Source organism: Diabrotica virgifera, chromosome 4, assembly GCF_917563875.1.
Source record: "Diabrotica virgifera virgifera chromosome 4, PGI_DIABVI_V3a".
NCBI lineage: Eukaryota > Metazoa > Arthropoda > Insecta > Coleoptera > Chrysomelidae > Diabrotica > Diabrotica virgifera.
The window spans coordinates 48,539,879-48,554,230 of record NC_065446.1 but is presented as its reverse complement, the minus strand read 5'-3'; positions in this window follow the sequence as shown (position 1 = coordinate 48,554,230).

Below are 14,352 nucleotides of genomic sequence, written 5' to 3'. Positions count from 1 at the left end.
CTCTTCTCTTGTTCTGTCTCTCCTACTCCGTGTTCAATCCCACCACCTCTCACTATCCCTTATCTTCATCCTTTCTGCTAGGCACTCTGTCTCCAGTTGGGTCGCCTTTTTTCTCTCTCTATCTATCCAGCGATCACGTCAGATATCTCTGAACTGCTCCCCACCAATCCGACGACCTAAGCATCTCTTCCGCCAGTTCCTAACTTATTGCTTCCCACCTCCTACGTTCCTCCGATTTGCCTTGCTACGTCTTCATTTCTTCTGTCGTGTGCACCTATTTCATTCACTAGCACGTGGATCATAATACACCCGCTTCCCAGCACCTCGACAAACCCTGTGCTGTATGCACATTAGGGTGGTGCGAAAAAGTCAAGTTGATAATTCCGTATCGCTATAGTGCGGAAAAGTTGCGATTGGTAATTACAAGAAAAACAAAAAAACAATTATTCAAATCGGACTTTATCTTCCGATCCCGCAACGGACCTAAAGATTATGTAAAAAATGGAATTTTACCTTTTTTCAAAAAATGTTTATTTATCCTTCGTGTACGTTTTATTTATCGCTCTAGTAAAATTTATTTACAGTTTGCATGGCAGAGTAATAAAAAAAATAGATTTACGCATTTAATAAATATCTTCCGATCCTGCAAGGTCAATCAAAATCTATAAAAATTTGAAATTTTTGATGAATTTGAAAAATTAAAAAACAATAATTTATCTCATTTTTTGTTACATTGTGAAGCTCTTCGCTTGTTTAGATATTGTATGATAATATTTAAACAACCCAGATCTCAAAACGAGGTGGTGTTGCACTTCTAGCTCCACACGCACCCTTCTCTCCAACCAACCAATGAGTGTGTGTTTTTAACATTATCTACATAAACGTACATTTCTTTTTCATCTGTTTGTGTCCAGCTCTCAAATACCAACTTTGCATTGTGATTTCTTGGTAAAATCAGGCAGCATGGACCTTGATTTAAGTGTTATCCTGATGCATCTATCTCTTGATTGAGGCCCACATACATTAGCATTAGACGATGCTTCCGTGGCCAACTTTAGACACCGCTCATCAGCTGGCTTGTGGCAGGGATAGTTTTGTACATTCCAGTCTGACATGTCGCCCGATGTAATACAAGGAGTTATATCTTCATTTGAAATTCTTCGAGGAAGTCGTGGAGGAGATAGTTTTGCAACATTCCAGTCTATTATTTTAGTTTAGTCCTGTGCTTTAAACTTTTAAGCAGTAGGGAGAAAGGAAACACATTAGAGAGCTAGGACCAAGGAGAGGAGTGTTAAAAGCCGGACAGACTAAAGCCAAGGGCAAAAGTATTAGAAATTTCATCCCTCCTACTTTAAATTTTCAAGCACAGGACTACACTAAAATAATAGACTGGAATGTTACAAAACTATCTTCTCCACCAGTTCTTCGAAGAGTTTCAAATGAAGATATAACTTCTTGCATTACATCGGGAGATATGCCAGACTGGAATGTACAAAACTATCCCTGTCACATGCAAGCCGACGAGCGGTCTCTAAAGTTGCCCATGGAAGCATCGTCTAATGCTAATGTATGTGGGCCCCAATCAACAGATGGATTCATCAGGAAAACATTTAAATCAAGGTCCATGCTGCCAGATTTTACCTCGAAATCACAATACAAAGTTGATGTTTAAGAGCTAAACACAAACAGATGAAAAAGAAATGTACATATGTAAATAATGTAAAAAACACACACTCGTTGGTTGGTTGGAGACAGGGGTGCGCGTGGAGCTAGAACTTCCACCACCCCCTCTTTTTGAGTTATGGGTTGTTTAAATATTGTCATACAATATCTAGACAAACGAAGAGCTTCACAATGTAACAGAAAAATGAGATAACTAACTGTTTTTTAATTTATCAAAATTATCAAAATTTTCATAGATTTCATTTCATTTTTCATTTTTATAGATTTTGATTGACCTTGCGGGATCGGAAGATATTCATTAAATGCGTAAATCTATTTTTTATTACTCTACCATGCAAACTGTAAATAAATTTTACTATAGCGATAAATAAAACGTACACGAAGGATAAATAAAAATTTTTTGAAAAAAGGTAAAATTTCATTTTTTCATAATTTTTAGGCCTGTTGCGGGATCGGAAGATAAAGTCCGATTTGAATAATTATTTTTTTTTCTACGAGCGTGCAAAAATGTCTACTTTCGCGCACGCATTTTAGTTTAGAAAGTTTCACTTTTCCGCACGCGTGTTACTTTTCCTCGCGCGGTTTTTACTTTTCCGCACGCGTGTTAATTTAGATATGTTAATATGGCTTTAAAGTAATTATAATACATGCAATAAACTAATATTTAGATATTATTTACTAATTTATTTCAAATATATCTTATTGTGTTCCTGTTTTAATGAAATTAACGCGACAATTCGATGAGATAAAATTATTTTGACATAATATTCGAAAGTCAAATCGGTAGACAATAACAGTCGTTTTGAATCATCGTCATGGAAACCAAGATCGTCGTCATGCTAACTAATTATATTGAAAGTTTGGTTTTGACAACCTTGTCAAAGAATTAATTTGTGTATGTATTTTCATATTAATTAAATTAATTGATTAAGATTTGGTAATTTTTTAAAGACTCTTAGAAAAAATATTGTTCCTAACTCTTGCAGAAACTCTCTTTTCCGCACTCGACTGCTTGCCAAACTCCCGCTTCGCGTCGTTCGGCAAACTGCAGTCGCGTGCGGAAAAAAATGACTTTCTGCACTTGTTAGGAAAATAACTATTTTCTTCAAACGTCAAATAATGATGACATTACTTATCTAACTTGATCCTGTCAAAGTTTGATGTCTCCGCCGACAGCAGTTTTTTTTTCCCATTTCTTTACGGCGGAGGGAAAAATGTTGTCATGGCAACAATATGAAACATGTCACAAAGCAACAATACAAATGTCATTAACAACAATTAAACATCATTTTTATTTAGAGTAATATTAAAAGTACAATTAGTTAATGAGGCATTTTCAAAATTGAAACCGTGCAAAAATGTTCCCGACTCTTGATACGCATTGGTAATTGTTGATGATACTGATGGTCGAGCACAACTTTCAGCAATCATTCCCGATGTTGGCGAATCATGAGGGTTTAAAATTTTTTGAGCATTATCGTTCTTATTTCTTATTGAATCCTCTATATATCCTTCGGCAACCGTGCTTGATTTCCAGCCCCCATGTCGTTTGAGGCATTCTAGATTTCCGCCTCCATCAATTAAAAGTGTTGCTGAAGTTCGTCGTAAAGAGTGACCCGTGTATGCGCTTGAATTGTTTAAATTTAAATAACTAGCTTCTTTTTGGGCTACTGCGCTGATCTAATGTATTCCCATGACGCTTCGGTAACACTTTCCATTTTGGTACTTGATAAAAAATCGGTTTTCTGTGAAATTTTCAGGCCGCAGTGATGCATACTTTTTATACAGTTTAATGTAGTTTTGACCAATTATCGTAAAAGATCTAATTTGTCGTGTTTTACTGTCTGGGATTTTGATAATTATTACATTTTCTTTATCCTCAATGTCCACAGTCTTCATTTTTACCATTTCGTCGCATCGACAGGCGCCGGCAACCTCAATTAACAAAACAATCTGAAATATTTTTATAATTTAGTAGAGTATACTACATGCTTTGCAATATAATTTTTTTTACCTTTAATCCTAAATACAACTTATCTGGCGCTTCAAACAAAAATTTATCAAACTCGTCTTTAGTGAAAACTTTAGACTTCTTTGCAGTATATCCTTCGCTTGTCTTTTTCAGAAAGGCATGTAACTTTAAAAATTTGCTTATATCCACATTTTTTCTAATAACTAACTCGGATTTTATCATAGAGTATCGTGACCACATTGTAGAAGATTTCCATTTATTTTCATTTTCCATTATATTAAAATATGCCAGTAAAACGTCTTCGGTAACTTGTCGTACTCCTCTTGTATCGCACCACTCTTGGAAGTGCTTGTACGCTAACCGATACTTCATTCCGGACTTGGAGGGCCCCAAACGTGCTACTGCATCATTAGCCGCGGACTCAATTTCGTTTAGGTTTTCCATTTTCGCACTAAATTTGCGCTTGCGGTTGCAACAACAATAAGCTGTCTTTAATAATTGCAAACAACTGTCAAACAACTGTAACCTGGGAGACGCAAATCCCACCGACGACTTAATTATTTTAATTTCTAACATCTAGACGACTTTGATAGTTGTCACAGTTAATTTCGAGTAAAAATAGCGTACGAATTGTAATTTATGGTTGAAAATTGCTACGTTTGAAGAAAAAATAGTATACTTTATTCGGCAAAGAAGCGACTTTTCTTGACTTGCCCTCTATTACGCGCCTCACTTCGTTCGGCGCGTAATATCGGGCGCGTCAAGAAAAGTCATGCTTCTCCGCCTCATAAAGTAATATACTATTGTTTTTCTTGTAATTACCCATCGCAAATTTTCCGCATTATAGCGACACGGAATTATCAACTTGACTTTTTTTGCACCACCCTAATGCACATGCCACCCTAAATCGACTCGATTGATTTTTTCAGGTGAGGTGCCTTCTATTATATGCCTTTGTTAAAACTCTAGTAACGCAGCCGACTGCCCCGTAGAGGACGATCGATTTCATAACAGAATGAAGGATCATCATCCTTTCAGATTTTTGTTTTCCGATGTTGGGCATGATCTCCCCAGCGCAGAAAATCTTCTATATGTCACCGCCTTCACCTGCTTCTCCAACCTTCAGTTCTGACTCTACAGACTCTACACCTAAATATCTTACGCATTTCTTTGGAACCACTCTCTTTCCTGCACATTCGAATGTTATCCCGTCCAATTTCCTTGGTTCTTAAGAACTATGACCTCGGTTTTACACGCAGTCAGGTCAGAATCAAATCCATGCATTTTTGTACTTTTTTGTACTACCTCACATAGGTTTGATTTTTAGCAAAAATAAAATGCCTTCGTTTATTGTGGTCTTAAGGGGATCGGTACATAGTTTCTACTCCAATGCTATTCAAATGGGATTCATTTTTTTTCGAATCCTGAGAAAACTAATAGGTAAGTATTTTTGAAAAATTTAAACGCAGAATGAAAGATTACGTTATTAGCGAGGGCCGAAAGTCTCTTAGTTTTTCACCCCTGTAACTTATTAAAATAATGTTTAATTTAATAAGTTACAGCGGTGAAAAACTAAGAGAAAATTTAGTGTGATTTTTAATTTCAAATATCTCATTCAAAATAAACTTTTTATTCATTCTAAGGGATTTTCGGCCCTCGGTAATAATTTAGTCTTTCATTCTGCGTTTGAATTTTTCAAAAATATTTATTCGTCTTTATAGACCAGAGCGCATCTGTAAAAATATTAGTACATGTGGACGTTGAGAGGTGACTCAAATTTTTTTGCAGAAATTGCTTGAAAATAACTCAAATAATAATATTTGAGTTATCCTCCCTCTCAAAAAGGTCCGGAACATTGTTTAAATAATCAAAATGTCAAAAAATGAAGGAAAAATTCGATTTTTTTCTTCATTTTTTGATTATAACTTTAAAAGTATTCATTTCCGAGAAAATTTGTGCTGACATGAAAGTTGTGTAATTAAATTTCCTACAATATAGAATTGCTTAAAAATTTAAAAAATAGTCACCCTTGTTGCAAAATAGCAATAATTTCGAAAAAACCATACAAAAACAAGTATTCGGATTTTACGTTTTTCAACCATTTATGCTACACTTGGGACATTCATATTTCATCCAGAAAAACTTTATGATACAGTAAAAGAATACTGTAAATTTCATTAAGATCGGTTTAATAGATTTTGCAAAATAAATTTTGCAATCCAGCTTTCGCAAAAAAATTCAATTCAGCGAAAGCTGAATTGAAAAATTTATTTTGCAAAATCTATTAAACCGATCTTAATGAAATTTACAGTGTTGTTTTACTATATCATAAAGTTTTTCTGGGTAAAATATGAAGGTCCTATGTGTAGCATAAATGGTTGAAAAACGTAAATGGCGAATACTTGTTTTTGTATGGTTTTTTCGCAATTATTGCTATTTTGCAACAAGGGTGACTATTTTTTAAATTTCCAACCAAATCTATATTGTAGAAAATTTAATTACACAACTTTTATGTCAGTACAACTTTTCTCAGAAATGAATAGTTTTAAAGTTATAATCAGAAAACCAATAAAAAAATCGAATTTTTCCTTCATATTTTGAGATTTTGAATATTTAAACAATGTTCCGGATCATTTTGAGTGGGAGGATAACTCAAATATTATTATTTGAGTTATTTTCAAGCAATTTCTGCAAAAAAATTTGAGTCACCTCTCAACGTCCATCTCAAAACAGATGCGCCCTGGACTATTACAGGATTCGAAAAAAATGAACACAATGTCCGTGCTATTATTCTCCAAATCTATCTTTGTCATACAACGCACTCATTCGAATAGTAGAATATTGTCAGCATATTTTCAGTCAGACAGTGACAATTTTAGATATTTGACACGGCTTGGGGAATATTTTGACTTGTTTATTAAATAATATCAATAGTGTATTTGATAAATAATTTATTTAAGACGTGAAATTAATAAAAAGTTATCTATTGTTTATTATTAATGGAAGATTCCAAGCAGAGGATACACCGGGATATTTTTATAGATTTTGGTGGGCAGGGGTTTTCTAATGCAGCCGATATTATAGTGATAATTACATTGTTGTCAGATCTTTCGTTTTTCTGGAAATCTAATGAACTTTCTTATTTCAAATAGAATACCCTGTATATGTTTTTCTTTTTGAAGTCCTTAAGAAATTCTAATTATTTTTTATGATATATTCCCTATACCTAAATGCCATAGTTTCGAAGTTATTGCTACATTTATTAAAAAAAATTTAAACAAATTTTAAAAAAACAATTTTTTCGGCCCGTGTAGACATTATTTTACGTTCTTTGGATCACTGGGAACAAAAACGGTCTTTTGTAATTTTTCTCTAAAATTAATCGTTTTCGAGTTATAAACAATTTAAAACTGAAAAAATAAACAATAATGGCGATTTTCAAGGTTCAAAACACAAATAAAAAATATTATTTTTGAAACTGCAGAGTACCCAAATTTAAGCTAAAGCCTTCTTCTAGGGGTTCGCTACAAAATTTTTTGGCACGTTTTATTCTAAAACATTGCTTTTTAATAATTATTGTTAATGAAGCGCATATGAGAAGTCGGACGATCGGGCTTCATTAACAACTAAAAAATAATAATTTAGAATGAAACAAGCTCAAATTACTTATTGAAAACTGATAAAATAAGGTTTGAACTTGAATTTGTGTACTTCGCAGTTTCAAAAATAATATTTTTAATTTGTGTTTTTGAACCTTGAAAATCGTCATTATTAGATTTTTTTTCAGTTTTAAATTGTTTATAACTCAAAAACGATTAACTTTAGAGAAAAATTACAAAAGAACTTTTTTTATTCCCAATGGTCCAAAGAACGTAAAATAATATCTAACCGGGCCAAAAAAATTGATTTTTATAATTTGTTTAATTTTTTTTTTTTTTAATAAATGTAGCAATAGCTGCGAAATTATGACCTTTAGGTATAGAGAATATAACATCAAAAATAATCAGTATTTCTTAAGTACTTCAAAATGCAAAAATATACAGGGTGTTCCATTTGAAATAAGAAAGTTAATTAGATTTTCAGAAAAACGGAAAATCTAACAACAATGTAATTATCACTACATTATCGGCCGCATTAGAAAACCCCTACCCACCAAAATCTATAAAAATCGTGGAAGCCGTTTCCGAGATAATTGAGGGTTTCCATACATAAAACTCACTCTGTATATTAAAAAAATTACTATCACTGTTCCTCTTTTCTCGATTAAGTATTAGTTTTTATTGCATAGTATACCTATAGATTATTTTAATCACTGAATACATAGTGAAAAATAGTATATTGTACAACAAGTGAGAAAAAAGACATATTTCTCACGAGCGCAGAAGTTTGTTGGCACGAGCCGAGGTACGAGGCGAGGGCCGCAAATCAAGCGAGGGAGAAATATGTCGTTTTCTCACGTGTTGTACACTGTACTTTTTCTATGGATGCGTTTTTGTGAAGAGTTCAAACTTCAAAATTAAATAATTTAGTTGCTTTTATGTAGATTATATGCCAAAATGGAAATAAAATACATATTATACACATTAGTAGGTATTTAATATTCTTAATATTTATATACTTTTATTTATTTAAAATTATAGTTACCAGTTATATTTGAACAGTTTTGAAAGGTAATTTTTGGTAAGTTTAAATTGGACACATTTTATTTGACATAATATTTGTGTTTGTATTGTGCATGTTACCATGGAAACCGCGATTCTACGTATGGATCCCGTGAGAAAAAATATTTCTCACTGCAATGGCCGACTTTTCTCACAGCCTGAGAAATTGTTCGTTTTGAATGTATGTAAGTAGTGAGAGAAGTTGCACATTGTATAGCTTCCATAGAAAAAATATATTAATTAACTGACTTAATATTTTATGCAATTATACAAGTAACGGTTATCCAAGAACATTAAAAAGTCATCTTTAAGTTAATGGTGACAATGTCACTGTCAAATAATCTTTATGTACATATCCATACCAGTGAGAATTTTACTACACGTAATTTGCCGTGTAAAGGAAGAAAAAGTAGGGATAGCCGTAAAATATTTGCGCCTGTGCTCTAAAACAGGGGTCACCAATTAGCGGACCGCGGTCCGCATCCGGACCGTGAGTTACTTTTGTGCGGACCGTCATTAAATTCAAAATATAGCGTTTGGCAATTTTGAAAATGTTTGGCCATGAAATTGTATATTATGTTTGACTCAACTTATGTGTGCGAAGCCGCTTTATCAAGAATGGACTTCATTAAAAATCGGTACAGATCTCAGCTAACAGATGAATATCTCAACTCCCCAACGAGAATCAGTTGCGCCAAACTCACTCCAAACTTCAGACAGGTTGTACATAATAAAAAATGTCATTTTTCTCACTGATAATTTAATTTTGTAAAGAGTTTTACCTTTATTGTTATATTTTTTATAATCCTTAATTTTGAATTTAAGTAAACTCTAGGTAATATAAAATTGTCATGTGCGTTTTTATATTCATTTCCTCTCTACTTTATGTTAAGTGGAAGTACTTTTCAGGTGTGCATGTATGTAATTATAGTATATTAAGTATGGAGAACGGTAAGGGTTTTATACCGATCGAAGACAATTGTTTGTCTTGACAATTATTGTCTGAGATCGGTTACCCTTTAACGTTCGACATGCTTATAACGTTTTTTGAGCGATCGATATAGACAAGACGAAAACGGCGGGTTCGAAGGGAACAATATTCCCATGAGATTTTTTTGCATAATCACATTCGTGAGACGCCCCAGAATAAGGTTTAAGAAGTCGCCCACGTGAAAAGTGGGCCAATTTTTTTTAACAATTTTTTTTTAATCAAATTGCAAGAATCAATATTTTTGGATCGAACAGTTTTTTCTTTAATTATTTGGACCATTCTGAACAAAAAAGATCTCTTATAATTTTTCTCTAAAGTTGATCGTTTTCGACTTATAAGCAATTTAAAATTGAAAAAAAACGAAAAATGGCGATTTTCAAGACTATAACTCGGTTAAAAGTTATTATTATGAAAGTCAATATATGACTAAATCAAAGTTTAAAGCCCTCCCTACAAGATCCTGAAGAAATTTTTGTCATTATTTTATTATTAAGCTGTTATTTTTAAGTAAAAATAATAAGCGCCATACACGTGTGCGGCATCTGTAAATGCTGAGTGCGAGAGAGAAGCCATTCCAGCAGTCCAATTGTGCATCTTACTCGCACTCACATTTACAACCGCTTCAATACAATGTAACCGCTCATTGTTTTTAATTAAAAATAACAGCTTAGTAGTAAATTTATGACACAGATTTCTTCAGGATCATGTAGCGGAGACTTTAAACTTTGATTTAGTCACTTTCTGACTTTCATAATAATAATTTTTAACCGAGTTATTAAGTCTAAAAATGGCCATTTTCGCGTTTTTCAAATTTTAAATTGCTTATAACTCAAAAAAGATCAACTTTAGAGAAACATTATAAGAGACCTTTTTTGTCCAGAATAATCCAAAAAACTTAAAAAAAATTAGATGAGGCCAAAAATATTGATTTTTGCAATTTGATTAAAAAAAATTGTTAAAAAAAATTGGCCCACTTTTCACGTGGGCGACTTCTTGAACCTTATTCTGGGATGTCTCACGAATGTGATTATGCAAAAATATCTCATGGGAATATTTTTCCCAACGAACCCGCCGTTTCCGCCTTGTCTAATACCATTATAAATTATAAAATTAGATACTTTGGTTGTTAGGTAGTAACTAGGGTGCATAACAACAATGGAGAATTGAGTTTTTATTTAGTTGTCAATAATTTTAAGTACAATTTTGATTATTATAAATTAAAATATGAGCGAAAGTGAATTTGAAGAAATTGAACGGGCTTGGGAAGAAGGGTGTTCCGCAATTATTCCCGAAAAATCCAAAATCCGTTATCAAAATACCTACCAAAGTTTTAAAAAATGGTGCAAAGGCAAGAATTTAAGAATCGAAGAAAAGTCTCTATTGGTATATTTCGTTCAAAGACATATGCAGTTGAAAGCTCCTGGAAGCCTCTGGGCAGAATATTCAATGATTAAATCCACCGTTTTTCTTTATGATGGCATTGATATTTCCAAGTTTTCAACTTTGATCGCGTATTTGAAGAGAAAAAATGTTGGCTATAGGCCTAAGAAAGCGAGCATTTTTACACGGGAGCAATTTGAAAAATTTCTGATGGAAGCACCGGATGAAGAATTTCTAGTTCACAAATAATTTAACAAATTGTACCATAAGTTTCAATATTAATAAATAATTCGTTAGTTTTCTTTATTCTTTCAAAAAATAAATTAAAATTAGGAGATTTTTTAACTCGACGGTAAGTGAATTACTTACCGTCGAGTTGGAGTACTTACCGTCGAGTTGGATTACTTACCGTCGAGTTGCTAGTAAATGTCACCTACTGACGTAAAATCTGTCACGGTAAACAGTCAAAAATGATCAATCGTGCAAAAAAATAGTTTTCAGATTTAATAAGTTTGCAACAAACAGCTTGCATTGAAACTAATGTAGAAAAAATAACAGATTATTTACCATTTCGTACTAAGTGTGATTATTTATTTTAAATTTCTGTTTTAATAACTGGATTTCAAGAAAGTACAAAATGTACAAAACTGAAGATGTCTTGAGAAAACTTGAGAAAGGCTTTATTAACATCCAAACTATAAATCCCTACCTTGTAAAATATTCTCAATAACAATTTACAATACTTCTTCTGTGTTACTGATAATAACATCAAAACAATACACAATGAATTTATATTTTATTTATTGTACCAGGAAAGCATTCAACTCTACAGTGGCCAAACAATAATCGGATATTATTAGGTTTCCTTTCCATATTATTCCATGTTGTGAGGCCGCTTCCGAATGAAAAATTTTATTATTCGGTTTTTTTTGTGGATTCCTGTTCAAGAATGTCCCCTTAAACAAATCAGAAGGGGCCCGGGATGCCGGGCAAAACAATCTTTTTATACAAATTCAAAATTACCTTTTAGCCCCGAAAATTATATTAAAAAAAGGTCTCTTGTCGCTTTTTTCAAAAGTTCATAGATGTCGAGTTATAAGCGATTTAAAATCTGAAAAATGTGAAAATACTTATGTATTTTCGTGGTTTGAAAACTCATATGTAAATTATTAGCTTTCAGGTTGCCAAATTCCTAGATTAAAGTTTATACGTTCAATTTCAAGATTCTAACGAGTAATCGGGGCTTACTTAAATATATACCGTTGTTTTTTTAATTGCTCATTATGCGAGTCCACTCGACTTTTAAGCCGCCGCACATCGCAATTTATGGTGCGTCGCTGTCGCACTTATTACACATATGATACGTAATTATGCGAAGAATGCCCAACAAATACTTCAAATTTATTAAAATTTTATACTTTATTATTAACATATAATATATGTTAATAATAAAGTAATTATAAACCCCGATAACTCATCAGAATCTTGAAATTGAATGTTTAAATTTCAATTTAGGCACTTGACCACCGCAAAAATAATAATGACACACATGAATTTTCAAGCTTCGAAAATGCTAATTTTCGCATTTTTCAGAATATAAATCACTTAAAACTTGAAATCTATAAAGTTTTATGAAAAATGACAGAAAATATTTTTTGTTTAAGATGACCCAAAAATGCTAAAATAGTTATTTTTCTACAACCACTATTCAAAGTACACTTTTCTGCACGGTTTTATGTTAGCAAACTTGATATTTTCTCACAGTATAAGATATTTGACATTAGTGTGCAGAAAAGTGACGTCTCTGTGCCGCAAAGTGACGTTTCTGTGCCGCAAAGTTCTTTTCTGCACAGTTGACTACCTCATTCTGAGTAACGTTATATTCTGTTTACATCCGTGGACTACCGCATTCTGAGTAACGTTATATTCTGTTTACATCCGTGGTTAAACTTTAGACAAATATATAACCTATAAGACAATTATTATATTTAACTATAGCATAGAAACTAAATTATGGATGTTACAACTGTTTTATTTTACAATTTTATTCTTATTAAACATTTTATAATTATCAAATAACCAATAAGGATTTAGCAACCTGAGCAAGAGACGTCGAATGAAGTAGGTTTTGTGTAAATCCGTGACTGCATAAATATAATGTCAATAATGTGTAATAATTGTTTAAATTTAAACAAATTAAGGCAGTGCATTAATTTTTTAACTGATTTCTGTGCAATTTATTTAGGTATAAGGAATTTAAATTGATTAGTAGGTATTAATTAAATACAGTTTAAAATTTATCACATAGGTACCTATTATAATTAATCGTCGTTTGGAAATTGTGATTTTTATTTTTAGGAAAAACTGTGCTTGTAGAAAAAGTATAGTGTGAAACACGTGCAGAAAGGTAATTTCTCACTCGTTTGAATTGCGGCACTCGCTTGCGCTCGTACCGCAACTTTTCAAACTCGTGAGAAATTAGTACCTTTCTGCACTTGTTGCACAATATACTATTTCCTAACAAGTGCAGAAAGTCATTCATTTCCGCACGCGACTGCAGTTTGCCGAACGACGCGAAGCGGGAGTTCGGCAAGCAGTCGAGTGCGGAAAAGAGACTTTCTGCAAGAGTTAGGAACAATATTTTTTCTAAGAGTCTTTAAAAAATTACCAAATCTTAATCAATTAATTTAATTAATATGAAAATACATACACAAATTAATTCTTTGACAAGGTTGTCAAAACCAAACTTTCAATATAATTAGTTAGCATGACGACGATCTTGGTTTCCATGACGATGATTCAAAACGACTGTTATTGTCTACCAATTTGACTTTCGAATATTATGTCAAAATAATTTTATTTCATCGAATTGTCGCGTTAATTTCATTAAAACAGGAACAGAATAAGATATATTTGAAATAAATTAGTAAATAATATCTAAATATTAGTTTATTGCATGTATTATAATAACTTTAAGGCCATATTAACATATCTAAATTAACACGCGTGCGGAAAAGTAAAAACCGCGTGCGGAAAAGTAACACGCGTGCGGAAAAGTAACACGCGTGCGTAAAAGTGAAACTTTCTAAACTAAAATGCGTGCGCGAAAGTAGACATTTCTGCACGCTTGTAGAAAAACATATTTTGGTGAGCAAAAAAGGTGATGTTTTGGATTTACATATTAAAAAACTGTTAAAAACAATTTCTGCCTAAGAGTTTCGCACTGCACCATTTCTGATTTGTTTACCAAATTCGAACAACCAGACAGGTAGTGTTAACTCCGGACCCCGGAAGTGTCATAGGTTTTCGAAACGGACCCTCAGGAAATATAATTGGTGACCCCTGCTCTAAAACATAAACCAAAGCTATATTTAAATAGTTATCTTAACCTTAATCATAATATGTAATATATTGTGGATAAAAGGATCATCATTGAATTTGTTAAATATATAAAGATTCCCAAGCATACTGAATAAGAGATTACAATTAGCTCAAATTGAGGATAATCCAATTCTCCCCAACTCTAAATATTCGAATCAGTATTCCAAAGTCTTCCGTTACTATAAGGAAAGTCTCTTTTGATATCTCATTCGTATATTTTTTTAAGGGTCTTTGAGTACGAATCTCTCGAAATCGGAATTTCAATGTGTACCTACCTACTTACA